Source organism: Gossypium hirsutum, chromosome A04, assembly GCF_007990345.1.
Source record: "Gossypium hirsutum isolate 1008001.06 chromosome A04, Gossypium_hirsutum_v2.1, whole genome shotgun sequence".
Lineage (NCBI taxonomy): Eukaryota > Viridiplantae > Streptophyta > Magnoliopsida > Malvales > Malvaceae > Gossypium > Gossypium hirsutum.
The window spans coordinates 9,586,496-9,606,111 of record NC_053427.1 but is presented as its reverse complement, the minus strand read 5'-3'; the positions used below and the strand labels follow the sequence as shown (position 1 = coordinate 9,606,111).

General features: G+C 33.9%; 1 long non-coding RNA gene and 1 other non-coding gene across 3 annotated transcripts; one reads left to right on the top strand and one right to left on the bottom strand.

The window, feature by feature from the left end:
- Nucleotides 1-655: 655 nt before the first annotated feature.
- On the top strand, nt 656-18,523 carry LOC107948780 (uncharacterized). Of its 2 annotated transcripts, XR_001697556.2 has the most exons (3): nt 745-1,687; nt 1,974-2,803; nt 18,439-18,523. It is a non-coding gene; the product is annotated as an uncharacterized lncRNA (long non-coding RNA). The 2 variants fall into 2 exon arrangements; XR_005925464.1 differs by lacking the exon at nt 18,439-18,523 and having other exon boundaries at nt 656-1,687; nt 1,974-2,232.
- LOC121228819 (small nucleolar RNA snoR83) lies at nt 3,001-3,145 on the bottom strand. Its single transcript, XR_005926395.1, has one exon. It is a non-coding gene; the product is annotated as a small nucleolar RNA snoR83 (small nucleolar RNA).
- Nucleotides 18,524-19,616: the final 1,093 nt, after the last annotated feature.

Below are 19,616 nucleotides of genomic sequence, written 5' to 3'. Positions count from 1 at the left end.
ATGAGAATGACGACGTATTATCTTGCCATAACTCATTACAAAAGTATCAATGAATTATAGTGTTGGAAAGCATAAATAATTGGATATGATACAAATGAGCAATATAAAAGCAATGGATTTAAAATGCGACAAACAAAGTGAATAGTCATTCAACAATATTATTTTAACATTCATGCTAACAAATTTTAAGAGATTACTCAAATATGCATAACCAAAAAAAAAAATTAAATATAAACAAATCCAAAAATAAGTAGAATATGAATAATAATAATAATAAGTAAATTTAAAACAAATAATGTAAAAAGTAGTTTTAAGAATCAATAATATACAACCATTTGAAACCGATAATATATGAAACATTTACATATATATATGTGTAAAAATAATATTGTAACACTCCAAAATAAATAAGTAGAAATCTAAATTAGGGTATATAAAATAATTTAACATAAAATAAATCACAAGAATAGTAACAACAATAAATCGTATATAAAATAATAATATGTAAATTAATTTTTTTTAAAAATAAACATTATGCAAGCAAAGAATTAGAGTAAATAATATACGAAACAATATCTATATGTATATAAATAAATACTATACATAAAATTTAATATAAATAAAATATATAAAAATAATAATCCACTAGAGTATTTAAAAATAAACATCATATAAAATTTTCGAACAAAGAGATATAAAAGAGGGTTTTAAAATAAATAAACCATATAAATAAGCAATTTAAAAAAACCTATACAAATGAAAGCATAAAAATGACGAACTAAACTAATGTGAACTTGATGGAATAATTCAAAATGATATGTTAAAATAATTTTTTTTTAAAAAAATTAAAGTGAGTAATAAAGAAATTAAAAAGAATAAAGGGTTACATAAGTTAGAATAAAAAAAGGGACTCAATCAAAAACAAATACAAACTAACAGGAGTAATTCCTAAATAAATAAACCATTGAAACAAAACGGAGGACTAAATCACCATGCGCGTGAACCCAAGAGGATCAAAAGTTGAATTAACCCAAGTCCTGGTACGCAGCGTTTAATCATGGACTAAATCAAAACCACGCATAAATCTCAGGGAGACATTTAAAAAGAACAAAATCTGAATAGGGCTTAATCGAACAACAGAACAAAAGAAAGGGACCAAACAAGAAAATACCCCATTTAAAAGAAAACACGTGGATCCTGGCGCCCATACGGGTCGGGTCGGATTGGCCCCCCAAAACGACGCCGTTTTGGGCGCATGGAGGGGCCTAACGAAACGGCGTCATTTCGGCCTGCTATATAAACCCATATTTTTTTTGAAAAATTCATTTCAGCCTTTATCCTTAAAAAAAAATCTGAATCACTCTCCACTCTCTTTCACCCTTCAAAGTCCAGCCTAGGTCCGGCCGATCTCCGGCATCGGGCCACCACCCGTACGCTGCCGTATACGGCGGCCGGAGTTCCAAAATAGCCTCCCTTTTAGTCGATTTGACCTTCTCAACCTAGATCCAAGGGTAAAATACCCGAATCACCCACCAAAAATCGAAAATAAAAGAAAAAAGAAGGAAAAAAATAAAATAAAATAAAGGGACCCCTCGGTTCCCTATCAACGCTGGCGATATTTCCGACGAACCAAAAGGCTCGGCCACTCCGTTGCCTGGAGAAGGAGGCTCCAACCACCGCGTTAAAGGTAAATGATCTCTTTGACCCCCTTTTTTATTTAAAAGATTTGTAAAAAAAAAAACAATAATAAAATAAGAGAAGCAAGAATACGAACAAAGAAGATCAACACCTTTTCAAACTCTATTCTGCGTTTTTTGATTTCTGATATGCGTAAAAAAAATACGAAGCTTTGATTTTGGATTTTATAGCCAGATCCGAGATCCGTTTTTTGTCCACATTCGTTTTGTTTTTCTGTCATCTTTTGTCATTTTCTTCATTGTTTGTATTGCTTGCGTGTGGATCTATCTTTGCAGGTGACGTGAATGGCCAGACGCGTGCGAGGAGGCGTGCGACGGTGGTGCCCGAGGTGGCCAATAGTGAGGAGCGGCGGCTGCAAAAAGGGATAAGGTTTCAGCTTTGCTGAAACTAGTTTAGGTTTTGGGCCAACGGGCCTATTTTGCATTTGGGTTAGGGTTTGGTAATAAATTTGATAATTTGGGTCTATATCGGGCCTCTGTAATTGGGTCGAGTTTGGTTTTAATTTTTAATGGATTTTTGCTATTTGGACTGTTATTTGGTTTTATTTTTTTTAATTTTAGTTTATAACGGGCTGGGCAAATTGGGCCTAGGAACTCAGTAGCTTTCGAGCTAGAAAACGAGCATGGATTGACTAATTAGCTTCGGATTTCACTGAAATCGAGTGATTAAAAACAATATTTTAGAAACGCCTCCTTCGGCCGTCTCCTTTTGTAAGGCAAGTAAAATTTCCCATATTTTTGCTGTATCTGATGAGGCTGCATATGTAAACTTGATTCTCGTCGGTAGCTTTCTTCTGCTCATCTTACCGTGAAAATGCAGAAAAAGCAAGAATCGATGATTGGAAATGTTAAATGTTTGGGTTCGCATCCAACCAATTCTGATCTTGTTCTCTCTGGGTCGAGAGATGGGTCCTTTGCCATTTGGGACCTAAGATGCAAGAGTAACTCGAAAAGTAGATGTGATGAAGTCTGCCATCCATCAACTTCCATGGTAAAAGGAGCTCATCTTTCCTCTCAAGCAAGGCGGGGGAGGCGTGGCAAGGCTGCTGTCGCTGGAGTGCCTTTTGTAGATGTCCTGACTACAACTTACAACTTCAGAGAGGGAGGTATTTTCTTTCCCCTTACAAAATTTGATTTTCCTTTTTTGCTGAATCTGAAGCAAAAACAGATCTTTTATGATGCAAACAATGCATCTCCCAGTCTATGAAAAACCCAGAAAATCAATTGGTAACCCAAAAAAGAAAATGTTTTTAAATACAAATTATCAACATTAAGAAGACGAAAAAATTAGGAAGAACAAGGATAATATCTGAAGAGGTTACTAATAAACACCTTCGATTAAAAAATTAAGGAAAGGCACCATCAGCGAAACCCCCAGATTTTGGGATTTGATTTCTGGCCTCCCATGAATCAAATAAGCACATTTTTATTTTTAGCTCATTTGGGATTATGAAGGCCATCATCCCCTATTATAAGCACTCTTCTTTTTCTTTTTTTAAATTCATAATGAAATAAATATATCGTCATAAATGAGATAATGACAGTACAAAAGTGGAAAATCGTTCAAATCTATAAAAATAGATATTTTTATTTACCTTAAATTATATTTTAATTATTTATATTTCAAATGTTACGTTTTAGTCACTTACATTACCGTTTTGTTACGGAGTGGTTATTTACCGTTAAGCTCTATTATTTTTCCAACGGCAGTCCTACGGGGCAGTCTAAATAGATTTTAAATGCTAACTTAGATATCTTACGTGACAATTCAAATTAAATTTATTTAATTAAAAACTTATTTTCATCTCAGCAGCTAGACATTCAAGTTGGTATTTAAAATCTATTTAGACTGCCACGTAGAACTACCGTTAGGAAAATGGAGTTTAGCTGTAGGGTAATCATTTTGTAACAAAACGATAACGTAAGTGAATAAAACGTAATATTTTAAACATAAATAATTAAAATATAATTTAAGATAAGTAAAAATGAATATTTTTTTAGTTTAATATAATATACTCTTAAATGATTTCATAGTCACGTAAGTGCTTTGATTGGACATAAAGGAATTAAATCTCTATCCATTTATTATCGTTAATAAAATAATAATCCATGTAAAACGCCAGAAATATTAGTAGTGTTTAAAGGAACTCACTGAGTTATTATTTATAAAATTATAATCAATACATTATTTTTGTTAATTTCTTTCAAAAAATAATGTATGGAAATGAATTTTTTTTTTAGATTTGAAGTAATAAAAAGTAAATTGAAAAAAAAAATGTTTACTAATACAAGTATGTTTTAAGTGTCCAAAAAGAAAAGCAGACTTTCCCTTACCGAATTTTCTTCAAAATTATTGATAGAAGCGCGTGAGTAGTTCAACCATAAATGAGGGTTTAGACAGAACTAAAAAGAACCATAAACATAAATATTTTCTGAAAAAAAAAGGAAAAAGTAACTCATCTAAAGGTCTATTTTACTAAATTGACCTAAAAAATTTTAATATATACAAAAATGACCCAGGTTTAAAAAACAATCACCAAAATGACCTAAAATGAACAATAGAATGGGGTTTTGGCCTGTCAATGGCCACCACTAACTCGTATTTTGGACCCATGATTGTCTGATAATTGTGTTAGGCTTTAAAAAATTATTTTTTTTGTTTTGGCCTGTCAATGGCCACCACCAAGGTATTTTTTTAAAAATTGTATCATATTGGTATACAAAAATACTAAGATTTTAAAGAAATTTGGTGTTCACCTGTCAATGGCCGGCACCAGAGTACGAGTTTCAAAATTTTTTTGGTGCTGACTTGTCAATGGCCGGCCATTGACTCTGAAAATTGGTGCCAGCCAAAAATTTGATTTTTTTTGTACTTGATGCCGCCCATTGACAGGCCAGCACATTTTTTTTTTGAAACTCATACTCTGGTGTCGGCCATTGACAGGACAACATAAAAAAAATTGATTTTTTTGTACTTGGTGCCGGCCATTGACAGACCAGCACCAAAGTTTTTTTAAATATTGGTATTTTTGTATATCGGTATAATACGATTTTTAAAAAAAATACCCTGGTGGTGGCCATTGACAGGCCAAAACCAAAAAAATAATTTTTTAAAGCCTGACACAATTATCAGGCAATCATGAAGTCAAAATACAAGTTGGTGGTGGCCATTGACAGGCCAAAACCTCATTCTACTGTTTATTTCAGGTCATTTTGGTGATTGTTTTTGAACCTGTGTCATTTTTGTATATATTAAAATATTTTGGGTCAATTTAGTAAAATAGTCCATCTAAAGAGGAAATTTTGAAGATAGACCTCTAGAAATTCTTTAGCCTTCTATTCGTGACCTTTTCGTCCGAATTTTGTTAAATTAATCAAATTGTTAAGTTTGATTTAAATGGATTGCCTGACATATCTGCAATTGAATTTGTTGTTTATGACATATTTCGTTAAATATAGATTGTAAGTGTAATGACCCGAATTTTACCGTTACCGAAAAAGTGTATTTTCGGGTCTCCGATTCTGAAAAACAGATTCGTAAATATTTATTAAAAATATTTACGAAGTACAATGAGTGGTTAATTAGAGTTTAATTAAGTGAATTTAATTTAATTAAGAGTAATTAAGTAAAAGGACCAAATTGAATAAAGTGTGAAAGTTGAATTATAGATTAAAAGAAAATAAAAAGGACTAAAAGGGCAATTATACAAAAAGTATAAATTGAGGCGGTTTATCGTGAAGAAAATCTAAGATTTTTTTATGTTTAGTATATTATTATATTATTATATAATAAAGATATTTTATGTTTTAATTATATTATATTATATTATATATAAACTAAAGAAACAGAATGAAATTAAAAACGAAACAGAGAAGAAACAGGGGAGAAAGAAAGAAAGAAAAAGAAAAAGGAAAATTTAGGGTTTCAAGGTTCAAAGTTAATTTGGTTAAGTTAAGGCTAGACCGTTGAATCAGCATCCCAGGCCGATCTCGAATTCAATGAGGTAAAGTATGTTGAGCATTGGTAATGGCATGTACCTAGGATGTTTTATGAGAGTCATTTAGGTTGTAGAAGTATTGATGAAATGAGTAAATTATGGTTGGCAACGGTATGTAGTATGAATTTTAAAATTTACTAAAAATTTATAGTGATTCTAAATTAGTCCCGAATTGAATTTACTGTTCATATTGGACCGCGAGGGCCCATTAAAGGGACGACATCTTAAAACTAGGATGTGTGTGAATATTTATTTTAATTAATGACCGAAATTGGACTGTACTGACTGGTAATATCTCGTAACCCTGTTCCTATGACGGTATAGGGTTAGAGGGCGTTACAGTAAGTGCCCAATTTTGTTCGGGCCCAACCAAACAGAAATCAAACAAAAAAAATAACATTCCAAAGTCCATTTACAAAATGTCAGACCCAAATTACATTAAGCCCAAACGACCCAAATTAACAAAAAACCCTAATGGTCCAATGACCAAACAGCCTAAACTCTTTTCAAAAAAAAAGGAAAAAACCCTAGCGCCGCACTTTAATGCCGTGGTTGCTCCTAGCTTCTGCCACCATTAACCACTCCTTAACCACCACCTGCAAAAGACAACAAAGAACACGTAAGAAACAGTGGTAAGAATAGTAGAAAATATATATAAAAATTGTATGAAATGGTTATAAAAGCCATTGAACAAATTTGTAAGGGTTTTTTTTTAAGAAAAAATCGAATACAGATACAATCAAAAAACAGAATACCAAAAATATCAAAAGGTGATTGTTTTTCTCTTTATTATTTCTAACCTACTATTGTTGATAAAATAAAAAATATAATAAAAATAACAAAAAGAGAAAGGTTTGAGGACTCACTGGACGTTTTGTGCTCCGTCACCATGAGTAGGCGAGGCTGTCACCTCCAATGAAAGGTGACTCTGAGGAAATTTTCAAAACTCAGAAAATTGAAAGGTTTTTGGTCCTTTCTTGATAAAAGGATTTCTTGATAAAGTGGAAAACAATGCGACCATCCGAATATGGTCTGAGAAAATACAACAAAAGAATGGCGATAGCTTGACAGAGGGATATATGTTAGAATTGTGGGATTTCACTCGCATCAATGTCACTCAGAATAATCTCTAAGAGTTGAAAGAGATATGAGACCAATGGGATGACGAAACCAAGTAGTTATTTTACCATAATTATGGTGATTTGCTTTATTTACTAGATGTCAAAGTGGATAAGCACTTATTCCGAGCTCTGACCTAATATTGGAATCCCGCCTACAGCTACTTTACTTTTGGGAAGGTAGATTTGGTGATTATCATAGAGGAGTACAGAATTTTGCTCCGTTGCCCGACAATCCAAGCCGACAAAGCTTATTTTAGAGTCGCCAACGTCTTGACTTTCCTAAAGAAGCTAATGAGCATCATTAGGATAAGTGAGCAATGGGTCGCAGCTCGGATTAAACAAAAAGGAAAAAATAAATGCATCATTTAAAAAAGTTTACGGGATTTGATCTTAGCACATCCAGATACGAAGAAAAGAGTTGACGTCTTCGCCTTTAGTATTTACGGGTTGGTCATCTTCCCTAAAGTATTATGACACATAGATGAGGCAGTTTCAGATCTATTTGATTGGCTTGACAAAAGGGTCACGCCTGTCCTGGCAATTTTGGCCGAAACTTTCAAATCTTTGAGTGCATACCGGAGAGCGGATGAAGGAAGATTAGTCGGGTGTGCCTAACTCTTGCTAGCCTAGTTTCACAGCCACATTTAAAAGGTAGAATAGGTCTCTTATCGAGTATTCTCCGAGAACTACTCTCCGTTGAAAGAATTCGTGGCTAGGTCAAGGCGAGATGACATTTCAGAGGAAAAATGAATAGAAATTCTCTAGAGTCTCCCAGACGAAGACATTGAATGGAGGGCTCTTTGGATGATCCCTGATGAGATTTTATATCGATGTAGAGACTTTGATTGGGTCCTACTCGAGATATGGGGAGCTATTAGATACGCTTCTCTACTTGTATTGAGATTGAATAGATTAAGGCTGTTCATATCGGCAACGCAAAGGTTGGCTCAGTGTGAGTTTGCGTACAAGAGTGATAATTACAAGAAGAGGGTTCGTGAAATATCAAACGCTTGAAATCAAACTTACAAAATGAAAAAAATTACCTCAAATCCCATGACGACTCCCGAGTATGATTGGTGGTGGGGTAAAAGAGTCAATGACAATGTCCCTATGTCAAGTCAAGAAAACACTCTGCCAATAGAAGAACACCTATAAGTAATCCCATCTGAGCTAGAAATTGTAAAGCAAGACTTTGAAATGAGGAGTTCGAAGCTAGAGAAAAAGATATAATAGTTGGAAGATGAAAAGATATAGCTAGGATTAGACGTTGATGTCCAGAAGTTAGAGGCCGAAAAAATGAGAAAAGGAAAGAATAAGGCTGAGGAAGACTTAAACAGTCTAAAAATAGATTATAAGAAGCTACACTTGTTAATAAGGATTGCCGAGTTGGGTAAAACATCGGAGCAATGGCGGCAAGAGATCAAAGAAGAAAAAATTTGAGCTGATTAGTGGGAAAACAAATTCCAAGATGTTTGAGTTCGAGAAGATACTCTAAAAAGGGATTTGTTAGAAAGCCGAAATGAAAAGGTTAGATTAAGAGCTCGGGTACTAGAATCAGAAAGGTCACTGCACTAATATCGTAGTCGCAACTACGCAATTGAGTTGAAAGCAAGCCTAAATAAGATTGAAGAAAAGATAGAAGAGCTCGAGACCGCGTTGTAAAATTGTGAATTTCGAGATGAACTTCTGGAAAAGAATAATGAACACTAGAAAGAGCAATCCCAACACTCTCAAGGTTAGATTAGAGATAGATACCACATCATAGGCAAAGTTGTGATTAAAGTATTGGAAGTAGTCAACTATTTGCAAACTGTAGCGGTTCAAGCCGATATATTGAGCCTAAAATATGAATCAGAATCAGATCGGGGTTTAGAATTAGCTTGGCTTCTTAGCAAAGTCAAGGCTTTGAGCATTAGAGTAATGCCGTATGTGTAAAATGTATCCATTTTATGTAAAGAGATTTGTTTTCTAGTAAAGTTATTTTAATAGAATTGAATCAGAATCAACACCTCTTTTTGCATTCATTTTTCATTCATCAGCACCACATTTAATCATATGCATTAAGTTTCGTAAAAAAGACCTTAATTAATCAATATTACCTTAGAAACCAAGAAGAATTTGCCAATTGAATATCGTTATGGTACCCGCGATAAAACTAAAGCCATGGATAAAAAGTTAGAGAGATTAGAACAAATTCAGAAAGACATGCAAGATCAGTTGCAAGCGTAGCTGCAGGAACAATTAACTAAGGTACAGCAAAGCATGAGGGATCAAATACAAGAGTCCCAACGAAACATGATAAGCTAGTTAACCCAGTTATTGACCGGAGGGACTGAAAAAGGGAAAAGTACTATGAATAACCCTGGGGATGATAATAAAGACCCTATATACCCCTAATTCTTACCTGAGTGAATGTCCAAGTCCAACCAAATACATATCCACGAAGGGTACCTGTTACCATAAGATCTTAACAATATCAAGCTGGCACTTTAGCACCGGTGAATTGACCTACGGGTTCAGGTTTCAATCCCGGGGATGATTCGACCAACCCTATCATTTCAGATTTGAGCGACATGGCAGAAATAGATAGAGTAAGAGTAGAATTGTCGAAACAGTTAGAAGATCGATGCAAGTGGTTGGAAGAGAAATTTAAGGCTATGGAGTGTCGACTACCTCAGTGAGGTTGATGCTAAAGAGCTGAGCTTAATCCCAGATCTAGTACTTCCACCAAAATTCAAAACTTTAGAATTCAAAAAGTATAATGGGACTAGTTGTCTTGAAGCCCATATCACAATGTTCTGCCGAAGAAGGACGGGATGCGTCAATAACAACCAATTGTTAATCCATTGCTTTCAGGATAGTTTGGTCGGGTCAGCTGCTAAATGGTACAACTAGCTAAGCCGTGCCAAAATCAGCTCATGAAAAGACTTGGCACTGACTTTCATGAAACAAGTCAGTCATGTGATGAACATGACCCCCGACAAAATGACGCTGCAAAACATGGAAAAGAAGCAAAGTGAAAGTTTCAGGCAATACACTGAGAGATAGAGAGAGGTGGCAACGTTAGTCCAACCACCGGGTTCTTGCTTCATTATTTTTCGACCGTAAAATAATCACCACCGGGTGATTGAGCTTGGAAACCTTCTCCGTTGATCCTTCCTTTGAGGTGCAAATGTCACATTCTTCCAACCCTTTGACATCTTTGAAAAATTCCAACTTATTGTTATCCATCAGACTTTGCACCAAAGCTCTGAATTCAATGCACTCTTGTATCTTATGACCTTCTTCAGTGTGGTAATAAGCCTACTTCGCTCGGGCCCACACCAAAACCAAAACAAAAATAAAAAATAAAAAACAAAACAAAAAAAATCATAAACCAAATTAAATAAAACAGTTCAGTCTATTTACGTACTAGCCCAAATCACATTTACACTTATAAACCCAAATCCCCACTTAACCTTATCCTATTCACAAACAAAATTAATAGCCCATGAAAACAAAATTACAACGGCCTAGTAACAAAAATAGGCCCAATGGCCCAAAATTTTCCAAAAAATAGAAACCCTAGGGTTTCCTTTCTACTAGGCGCCGCAGTAGCCACCTCTGTACACCCCATGCGCTGTCTTCATACGGCCTCCATACAACTCCACGTCAATGTTAGAACCTGCGAGAAGAAATGAAATAACAATAACAGAATCCAGTAGCAGTATAGTTGGAAAATAAAAATAGATTTAATTTTTTTTTCTTTCTTGATTTTTATTAGATTTGGCTATAAAAGCCAAGGGAAAACACTGTGTAAATGGACGCATACATACATATGGAAAAGAAATATACAGAAAAATTAAAAGGTGATTCTTCTTTTGTGATTTTGGCTTCATTTTTTTCTTTTTTTTTTTGATTATTTAGATTTTTGGTTTCCTAAAATACTAACAATATAGTAGTAAAGAAAAGGGAGGGAAGAAACTTACCTTGACGGTGGCCGTTCTCTATTCGGGTCAAATCAAAAAAGGAGAAGAAACATTCGTTTCTTGGTTGCTTTGCCGATTTTGGCCATGTTCTTAGAGTTTTGGCCTTGGATCTATGGTTTATAGATAAGGGGCTCCAAAATCAGTGAAAAATATGGGTTTATAGGTCTCCGACCACCGCATAAGGTGGAGCCATGGCGGAGTTGGTCTAATTTGCTTCACCGAAGATCAAAGGGTTTTTTAGGAGAGGAAAATTTGAGGTTTTGTTGTTTTTTTTGGGAAGTGAAATGCTTTTAAACAAAAAAAAAATGTGGCTCTTATAGAGCTATAAAAACGGTGTCGTTTTGGGAGGCCGACCTGAACCCGACCCATATAGAGGGAAGGATCTGCGTGTTTTGGTCTCTGTGGGTTATTTGCGCAGTCAGTCCCTCCCTTTTGCGTTGTTGGATTAGGCCCATGTTTTTTTTTATTTTTTTTTAATTTTGCCCAGGAATTGTATCAATTTTATTTTAGTCCGCACTTAAACGCCTCATTTCGGGATTTGGTTTATTTGCATTTTTAATCCTCTTTGATTTGTGCGCATCGCGTTTTAGTCCTTATTTCTGTTTCAACGGTTTATTTTATTTATTAATTACCCCTTTTAGTTTGGTTTTATTTCAATTAAGTTTTTTTTCCTCATTTCAATGTGTATAATTCTTCATTTTTTTAATTTATTTAACATTCATTTAAAAAAAAATATTTAAATATACATTTTAAACTACTTTAATAATTTTACCTTGTTTCAATTTGGTATTTTACCTACGTTTGTCTATATTTTTTCCATTTATTCTTTTAAAATTCTCTTTTATATTATGTTGTTTTAAAATTTTATATAATATTTAATTTAATTACCCTTATATATTATTATTATATATATAGTTTATGTTAGGATTAGTTTTATTCCATGTACATTATCAATTTCATGTTGTTTTATGTATATATTTTTAAAAAAAATCTATTTATGTATATATGTGTCCTTTCAAATATATTATGTATATAGTTCGTTCCTTAAAAAACATATTTTATTATATATTTTTATTTAAAACCCTTTCATATATTATTATCCCTTTATTATATTATTTATATTAAATTATTTTTTCTATTGTATGTATATTATCAACTTTAAATAGATGTTTCGTTTTTAAAATATTTTGTACGTTATTTACTTCAAACTTCTTCTTTCATGGTATCAATTTTAATAATCATTTGTATATTATTATGTTTTTTAATTTCTTTATATAGATAAACTATTTCAAACCCTATAATGTGTTATTTATTTGTAAATTTTCATTCGTTTAATAGTTTTTAAATTGCTTTTATATCATATTGACTCCAAGTTTCCCGTCTTTTATATTATTATTTTAATTTTATTCATCCACGTTTGAAAACTTGTCATATTTTATTTTTAGTTTTCATTGTTTCTTGATTATTAACGTTATTTTTTCAAAATAGGATTGTGAGATTATTGTTATTGTATATTTTGAATTGTATGTTCATATTATTATCCTCGTTATCCATTTGTACAAAGTTGTATTCACATATGATTATTTCATGCTTGTAATTATGCTTCTATTTTTTGTTATTGCATCATGATTCAAATTCTCACTTTCGCCCAATATTGATTATCTTTTATCCCCAAACAAGCTAAACAAATAATTTTTTGAGTTAATTTTATAATCGCTTAGTAAAAGCTTTCAAAATAAGGCAATGTTCCGTGTTTGAAAAATCGAGAAATTGTGCCCTAATGTGTTGGGTTTTAGTTTTTTGTTTGGCCAAATAATCGAATATCCTTTTGAAATTTTTAATGCATGAGTTTTGGGAATCATGAGATGATCTTGGATTCGAGGATTTAAATTGTCGTATCATAACGTGCTGGATGTGATATTTTATTCCTTCGGAGCAAGAGAATATTAATATCCAATTCAAGTATATTCAAATATTTTTAAAGGAGATTGTATTTTAAAATCTTTTCAAAATTTCGACATTAGAGGTGCCAATTTTGGGAGTTGCGGGGGTGCTAATCCTTCCTCTTACGTAACCGACTTTCGAACCCGTTTTCTTAAATTTCGTAGGCCAAAATCAATATTTTAATAAAATAAAATGTTTTATAGGTAATCCAATCACACCTAAACAAAAAGGATTGGTGGCAACTATATATTTCATTTTAAAGTCGATCCCTGTTTTTCAAAAATAAAAAAATGGTTTCGACTGCTTGGCAACTCCACTAGGGACCAATAAGAGAGTCAGGCCGTAAAATTAATTATTTTCTATCCTTTTGTTGAAAATTGAAAATTTGATTTGAAAAATCACGATTCTTTTGTTGCATTTGTTTGTGATCCTTATGATTGTTGTGGTTTGAGTCTCGTAGAATACTCTTTCATCGCATTGCATGATTGTTGTGGTTACACCTTTTAAGTGGGAGTGAGAAACTATGCCTTCGTGAGGTTTTCACCTCCGTATGGGCTAGTGGTAGCACTTCCCAACATGTGGTTAATGAACGAGGCTTTCAGAGTGTTTATGAAAAGTATTGTTGTCTCTTTCTCCAGAAGAGGTGGTTAGACTTGCGTTGCCACCTCTTTCCATCTCTGAGCGTACAGCCTGAAGCTTTCATTTTACTTTTTTTTCCATATTTTGCAGCGTAATACTGTTGAGTGTCATGTCAGTCACATGACTGTATTATTTCATGAAAGCCTGTGTCAACTCTTTCTATGAGCTGATTTTGGCACAGCTTAGTTGGTTGTATCATTTAGTAGCCGACCCGACCAAACTATCTTGGAAGTAGTGGATTAACAATTGGTTGTTATTGACGTATCCCGTCATTCTTTGGCAGAACATTGTGGTATGGGCTTCAAGACAACTAGTCACATTATACTTTTTGAATTCTGGAGTTTTGAATTTTGGTGAGAGTGCTAGATCTGGGACTAAGCTTAGCTCTTTAGCATCAACCTCGCTGAGGTAGTTGGCACTCTCCATAGCCTTGAATTTCTTTTTCAACCACTTGCACCGATCTTCTAACTGTTTTGCAATTTTACTCTTGCTCTATCCATTTTCGCCATGTCGTCTAAATCTGGAATGACGGGGCTGGTCAGATTATCCTTGGGATTGGAACCTGAACCCGTAGGGCAATTTATCGGTGCTGAAGTGCTAGCTTAATGTTGTTGAGGTCTTATGGTAATGGGTACCCTTCGTGGATATGTATCTGGTTGGGCTTGGACATTCACTTGGGTAAAGCTTGGGGGTACATAGGGTCTTTATTATCATTTCTAGGGTTATTCACAGTACTTTTCCCTTTTCAGTCCCTCCGGCCAGTAACTAGCTTATCATGCTTTATTGGGAATCTTGTATTTGATCCCTCATGTCTTGCTGTACCTTAGCTAATTGTTCTAGAGCTGTGCTTGCAACTGATCTTGCATGTTTTTTTGAATTTGTTCTAATCTCTCTAACCTTTGATCTATGGCTCTAGTTTTACCGCGGGTACCGTAACGATATTTAGTTGGCAAATTCTTGTTAGTTTCCAGGGTAATTGTCATAATTTTGATTAATTGGGTCTTTTTTATGAAACTTAATGCATATGATGAAATGTAATGCTGATGAATGAAAAATGAATGCAAAAATAGGCGTTGATTCTGGTTTAATTCTATTAGACTAACTTTACTAGAAAACGAATCTCTTTCCATAGAACAGATACATTTTACATATACGATCTTGCTCTAATATTCAAAACCTTGAAGCCAAGCTAATTCTCAGCCCTGATCCGATTTTGATTCTTATATTAGGCTCAGCATATCGGCTTGAACTGCTACGGTTTGCAAATGGTCGGCTACTTCCGATACTTGAATCACAGCTTCACCTATGATGTGATCTCTATCTCTAATCTGACATTGAGAGCGTTGGAATTGTTCTTTCTAGTGTTCATTGTTCATTTCTAGAAGTTCAACTCAAAGTTAACAATTTCGCAGTGCGGTCTCGAGCTTTTCTATCTTTCTCTTCAACTCTTCAATCTTATTTAGGCTTGCTTTCAACTCAATTGCGGAGTTGCGACTACGATATTGGCGCAATGACCTTTCTAATTCTGTTACCCGAGCTCGTAATCTAACCTTTTCATTTCGGCTTTCTAACAAATCCCTTTTTAGAGCATCATCTCTAACTCGAACATCTTGGAATTTCTTTTCCCACTTCTTTGATCTCTGCCGCCATTGCTCCGATGTTTTACCCAATCCGACAATCTTTAATCTGTTTTTTAACTGTCTAAGTCTTCATTAACCTTGTTCTTTCCTTTTCTCATTTTCTCAACCTCTAACTTCTGGACATCGACATCTAATCCTAGCTACATCTTTTCCTCTTTCAACTGTTCTATCTTTTTCTCCGGCTCCAAACTCTTCTTTTCAAAGTCTTGCTTTACAATTTCTAGCTCAGACGGGATTACTTGTATGCGTTCTTTTATTGGCTGAGTGTTTTCTTGACTTGACATAGGGATATTGTCATTGACTCTTTTACCCCACCACTAATCATACTCAAGGGTCATCATGGAATTTGCAACAAATCTTTTCATTATGTGAGTTGGTTTCAAGTGTTTGATATTTCACTTACCTTCTTCTTGAAATTATCACCCTCGTACGCAAACTCGCACTGAGCCAACCCTTGCATTGTTGGTATGAACTGCCTCAATATATACTGTCTCAATACAAGTAGAGGGGCCCAGTCGAAGTCTCTATATCGGTACAAAATATCGTTAGGGATCATTCAAGGAGCCCTCCATTCAACGTCCTCGTCTTTGAGACCCTGGAGAATTGCTATCTATTTTTCTTCTGAAATGTCGTCTCGCCTTGGTGTAGCCATAAATTCTTTCAACAGAGAGTAGTTCTTGGAGAATACTCAATAAGAGATCTTTTTTACCTTCCAAAAATGGCTGTGAAACCAGGCTAGCATGAGTTGGGCACACCCGATAAATCTTCCTTCACCCGCTCTACGATATGCACTCAAAGATTTGAAAGCTTTCGCAAAAATTACTAGGACAAGCGTGACCCTTTTGTTAAGCCAGTCAAATAGATATGAAACTGCCTCATCTATGTTCCCTAATGCTTTGGGGAAGATGACCAACCCGTAGATACTCAAGGTGAATATGTCAACTCTTTTCTTCGTATTCGGATGTGCCAAGATCAAATCCCATAAACTTTTCCAAGTGATGCATTTACTATCTCTTTTTTGTTTAATTCGGGCCACGACCTATTGCTCACTCATCCTAGTGATGCTCATTAGCTTTTTTAGGAAAGTCGAGACGTTGGCGGCTCTAGAATAAGCTTTGTCAGCTTGGATCCTCGGGCAACAGAGTAAAGTTGTGTACTCTATGGTAGGCACCAAATCTACCTTCTCAAAAGTAAAGTAGCTGCAGGCGGGATTCCAATATTGGGCCAGAGCTCGGAATAAGTGCTTATCCACTTTGACATCTAGCAAAGAAGGCAAATTACCATAATTATGGTAGAATAACTACTTAGTTTCGTCATCCCATTGGTCCCATATCTCTTTCAACTCTTGGAGATTATTTTAAGTCACACTGATGCAATTGAGATCCAATAATTCTAACATATATTCCTCTGTCAGGTTATCACCCTTCTCTTGTTGTGTCTTCTCAGACCATATTTGGACGGCCGCATTGTCTTCCACTTTATCAAAAAATTCCTTTTCCATGACAAACTCTTTATTTAGCACTGAACGTGAATCAACACCCTTTTCTATGATGAGAATGCAATGTAACCACAACCAAAACAAAACAAAACAAGTCAGTATATTTCATACAAATCTAGAATTCAAAGCAAGAAACAATAAATAGAACACCTAATCGATTGATCATTAGAGGTTCGGTATGGTTCTACCCAGGGTAGGCTCTTATGGCTCATTATATGTTGTTTGGTTCTAAAGTAAGGGTACCTGAATTAACAGTGTAATGGCCTAAATTTAAGGTTATCGGAATAGTGGTTTCGTAACCACAAATCCGTTTTAAACAGAAATTTATTTCAATATTTTTGCATGAAAATTGATATGATAGGAAAATTGTATGAAAATATCGATAGAAAAATTTTACTGATTTAGTGGTTAGTTAGAAAAAGAAATTATTGAAGAAATTGGGTAAAATAAGGTATCGGGACCTTTATCTCATAAAACTGAGTCAAAAATAATTTTATAAATATTTATGAAATGTTAGTAATGTGGTATTAAAATTTCGTTAGGAAATTTTAATGCTTGGGTAGTTAATTAAATGAAAAGGACTAAATTGTAAAAGGTGTAAAAGTGGATGGGATGATTAAATAGCTTAAGTGTCTAATGAGAGAGGATTTAAAAGGAAATTAGACCCAAAATTTATTTGGGCTGGACGGCAAGGGCATGGAATCAGCAGGAAAATTGATGAATTAAGGGCAAACTTGGAAAATTGCAAAATTAACTAAATAAAGCTAGGACTAAATAGGAAATATCTAGATTTCTCTTCATTTTTCTTCATTCTTATCAACCAAAACGCCATAGGTGGGGTTCTCTAAGCTGGTATTCCATAATTTTTGCACCAAGTGAGTTAACCATTGCCTTTTTCTTGTAATTTTTGTGTTTTTAAGACTTTTACAACTAGGTCCTATTATTAAATTATTTAGTTTTTGATTTCACGGATGAAATTGAAAGTCACCATGGTTGAGTACTGTAAGTTTATGATGAAATAGCATAAAATTTAAGCTTTAATTTGTTTATAAAATGATTTTATTAGGTAATTTCAATAGAAATTGATTTTTAGGACCTAATTGTGAAAATGTTTAGAATTAAAGTCTATTGCTGAAATTATGATTCCTAAAGGCTGTAAAATAGTTTAAGGTGATAGAATAAAGTATTAATTGAGAAAAATCAGCTCAATTGAGAGGCTAATTGAATAGGGATGAAATTATCATTTATTAAAAGCCTAGGGGAAAAATGGTAATAAACAGCTTGCACTAAAACAGTTTTAGACAGCAGCAGTAGACTAACTTTGAAAAATCGCCATAAATTTTAGAAATTGAATTATAAGATGAACAAAATATGAAATTAAATCTTATTGAGTCTAGTTTCTCATAAAAGGAAACGGTGTAAGCAATGGATCTGTAAATCATGAGATATAATGAATTTTGTGAGACAAGGTCAGAATGAATTTGGATTCCCCTGTTTTGACTTTGAAAAATCGTAAAAAACTGAATAAAAATAATTAGGGGCTAAATTTATATGTTTAGAATCCTGAATGAGTATACTTTCAAGAAAAATAAATCATAACATCATCCGAATCTTGTATGAAGAGATAATTAATTTTTAGTGAATAAGGGTCAGAACTGTCAGACAACAGAATAGGGTGAATTTAAAGAATAAACTGTACTTATTGGCTAAATTAAAAATTCTGAAAATTTTATGGTAAGAAGATATGTGAGTCTAGTTTCAGGAAAAATTATCGAATCCTAATTTGGAGTTCTGTATCTTTAGATAAAAATAATTTAGTGACTATGACTCAAGTAGAAAGCTTCGAATGAACTATAAATAATAATGAAATTTTAGAGAATGTTGCATACGAACATGAAATGTATTAAATTGATAATTAAATTTATTTATTTAGATCCAGAAGATCCAAATACGAAGCTAGATCGAGGAAAGAAAAAAGTTCGGGATTAGTAGATTTTTATATACAAACGAGTATCAAGGTAAGTTCATGTAGCTTAAATTATATTCTTAAATGCTTGAAATGTATGTTATTGATATGAATATGATTTGAATGTTCACTATATGAAAATTGATAAAATATTGATATATTTGATAAAAAGGAGAAGCAATCCCGGTTGAATGAAAGAAAAATTCGATGGATCTCTGAAAAAGAATTGACAGTAAAAAGGATCTAGCCCGGACGGGTGATCCTATCCTGATATAGCCCTCCCGAAGAATATGTGGAAAATGGATTTAGCCCGGACGGGTAATCTGAATTAGGGTCTGAATTTAGCCTGGACTGGTAATTCAGATCCAAGCTCATTAGAGTAATTTTCGTTGCAGGGGATTTAGCCTGGACTGATAATCCCGACAATACTCTATGAGTTTATATTTCAGGGGATTTAGCCTGGGCTGGTAATCCCGCTGCAAGGTTGATGTTCGCGGGAGTGTGCTCTCTGAAATGGAAATGTGCGCACATATATACGAATTGATGGACCCGAAAATTGTACACTAAAAGTGTACCTCTAAAAAATCCATCGAAATTCCGATAAATTCAATGGGATAAAAATGGAAAAATAACAAGGGAATGGAAATCATGGTATTAATGAGCTCATCAATCATGGTATATAATATATTGATACATGGAAGTTACTGTAGTAACTTGAATATTGAGTTTGTGCATGTTAGGGTAATATTGCATGGAATGGTTATATGAATGTTTATTCCATTGTATTGAAAGTATTAGGTAAGTATAATTCTTGTTACATGAGCTTACTAAGCACAAAGTGCTTACCCTGTTTCCTTTTCCCCTGTTTTGTAGTGTTAAGAGCTCGTAGGTCGGATTTGGTCAGGAGACACATCACACTATCAACTTCAGGATTTTGGTATATAAAGAAACTTTGTTTTGGAAATCAATGGCATGTAGAAGCTAATAAAGTAAATGTTAACGTGAAATGAATGTAAAGTTAGCCATTGTATGGTTAACAAACCTGATTTTGGGTATGTGATGACGTTATCTTATAAATATGCATGAATCTATCTTGAAAATATGTTGAATTGGATTGGTTGATATGAATTGTTCTCGGTTTAAAA